Source organism: Scophthalmus maximus, chromosome 8 (assembly GCF_022379125.1).
Source record: "Scophthalmus maximus strain ysfricsl-2021 chromosome 8, ASM2237912v1, whole genome shotgun sequence".
NCBI classification, from domain to species: Eukaryota; Metazoa; Chordata; class Actinopteri; order Pleuronectiformes; family Scophthalmidae; genus Scophthalmus; species Scophthalmus maximus.
In genome coordinates, this window is record NC_061522.1 from 17,786,041 (window position 1) to 17,788,687 (window position 2,647).

Below are 2,647 nucleotides of genomic sequence, written 5' to 3' on the forward strand. Positions count from 1 at the left end.
TTCTGTAGAAGTCTAAGTAAACGACCCCTATTCTCACTCGATTCATAACTTGAGTCAACCTTTTCCGAGTTCAGATTCATGTTTTCTACAATACAGCATTGTAAATTTTTTTAAATTACGATCCCATTTAAGAGTAAAATAGAAGAAAGACCATGGTATGCATTGGTGCGTGGATACATTGTGATTGACAGCTGGTTCCCGTCCAATAGGTGCATCATATTTATATTCGTAGGTGGAGCAGCTCTCAAGCCAATGGGTGACGACATGGTGGGTTGATACCAGTACTGGTACTTGTTCACTGACCTCCCTGTTTTTTTAAGAACTACGAAGTATGACTTCATTTCATTAATATTTTTATACGAGTAATTTCGGAGACCAAAAAACTCTAAAACGATCAAAACGTTATGTCCATGTAACTTATTTAAGAAGAAAAGTTTCAAGTTAAATATTCTGATCCTTAGGATTAATAGACCCTAATAAATTTTAATAAAGAATGATATCCAAAACAGTAAGAAGATCACTGTTTTTGCCATGACCTTTAGTGTGACCTAATCAAAAACATTAAAAACAAAACACAACAAATTCATCTAACATGAAGTGAGACTGATCCGGCTAAACAAGCCGTCGTACTTCAAGCCCAGTGACCCTCGCAAGACAGAAAGATAGATATTGTCTGTAAACTGGCAACAACACCTCCAATCTGCTCCCCATATGGATGACTTCATACATGTACCATATGCAGTTTGACAGACGACCTCAAAAGAAATGCAGAGAATCAAGGACATTTTCTCCCCAGAAAGAATCCAATTGGATCAAAGCTGGAATCAGACTGGACAGGCAACATGACACATGGTGCCAACAGATGGAGAGGTGTGAGGTCCAGAGCTTCAGAGCACTCGCGACTGACTGATCAACCACTTCGGATACAAGTCCACCTGGCAATGAGAGGGAGAGAGAGAGAGGGAGGGAGAGAGACAGAGACAGAGGGAGAGAGAGGTGAACACAGCTCTCGGCTCTGGGGGGAAATTGCTGCCGTCTGAAAACAAACAAACAAACAAATAAACAATCTGTTTCCTTCCTCACTCTCAGCAGGATAGAAAACTTCAAAACTGTGCCTGAACGAAACGCGAGCACACAAAGGCATCTGTGCTGGGAGTTTATAATGTTCTACACATTTTCACAAAGAAAAAACTTGAATAATGAATGGCAAACAGATATGCATAATAAATACAGGGTTCACTCACTTGTAAAACCTATCAAAGTAGGAACAACAAAAATTTAATGGCAGTGCGTTGCTGAACGTCAAAGTGAATGCTGAAAGTGGTTCAGATCTTTTATGGCTTCAATCAGTACCATTCCAGTTCTCATTTATAACGTGTTTTGTTGTGTTAAATGGACTATTAAGGGCTTTAGATGAGGATGAGGCAAATGAACTTTTAAAGGACGAACTGTAGATGGTGTCTGGGAACGTTTTACCCAAGAGCAGCAGGCAGTGCCCTTCCGACATGGTGCTGACATGTGGACAGACCAGTGGGTGTTATCTAATGTACAGATGTAAACATTGTCGTAAATCTGAGGTCCTACAGAAGGGTTCAGAGATTTTGGTTGAAGATTATGGTTTTAATAAGGTAATTCACTGATTTAGTATTGCTCCTCTGCAAAGCTGTGGGTCATGAGTGAAACGGATTTTTAGTGAAGTTAGAAAGTTAGAAAGAAGCAACTCTCTGCTTGGTAAATGTCCATCTTTTAAATCTTCATGACCCCCGCACTTTGTAACACAAGCTTTCTGTCGTAAAATTTTTCCCCGAGCCACAGTAACCCCAATGTCTTAGACTCCCCAGAGCTACAGAAGAGACTTGTTTTGACAGTCTCGTGACAAGTAAATATATCATGGTGTACAACTTGTGGAATGGTTCTTCATAAGAGGAGCCATGACAATTCCATGGTTTCGTCCAAGTGGACCACATGAAGACGACATGAGAAAGGCCCTCGCTCACAATAACAACAAAACCGATGGAGCAGCAGGAACCTCAGATGAGCTTGAACACAAGGTGTAGTTGGCCTCTAAAATATATTTTCTTATATATTTATATAATTATTTCATTATTATCCTACAGGAGTTTCTGCTGGTCAAAACTGCCTTACCAACATAAAGTATTTTGTGCTTATATACTTTGGAATTTAACTTGGTGCATAAGGTCTGAATGAGTGAAACTCAAAGACGGGGGGGGGGGGGGGGGGGGGGGGGGGGGGGGGGGGGGGGGGGGGGGGGGCTTCACACTTAATTAAATGTGTTGGAACAGACCACAGCCTGTATAAGTTTAAGTGTAAGCAGCTCATCCCTATAAGCTTATCTTCATCAACCACGAACAAAGCGAAACGCGGATCTCCTTTGCCAGCACATGCGCCCCGACTGATCTGTTGGACCTGGTCTGCAGCAGATCGGCCTGTCCGACAGCGACCCTCCCCTCACACACCATAGTCAATCACACACACTTCAAAGGGAGCGTGGTCATGTGATGGGCCAACATCAAAAGGACCAAGTGTGTGGCTGAACCGACCGAAGGGGCGTGTCGGGCATACCCGCGCTCCTGATGGGAGACTGACGCCCCGCCAGGAGCATCAGCCAACGATAAAAACGATTGGC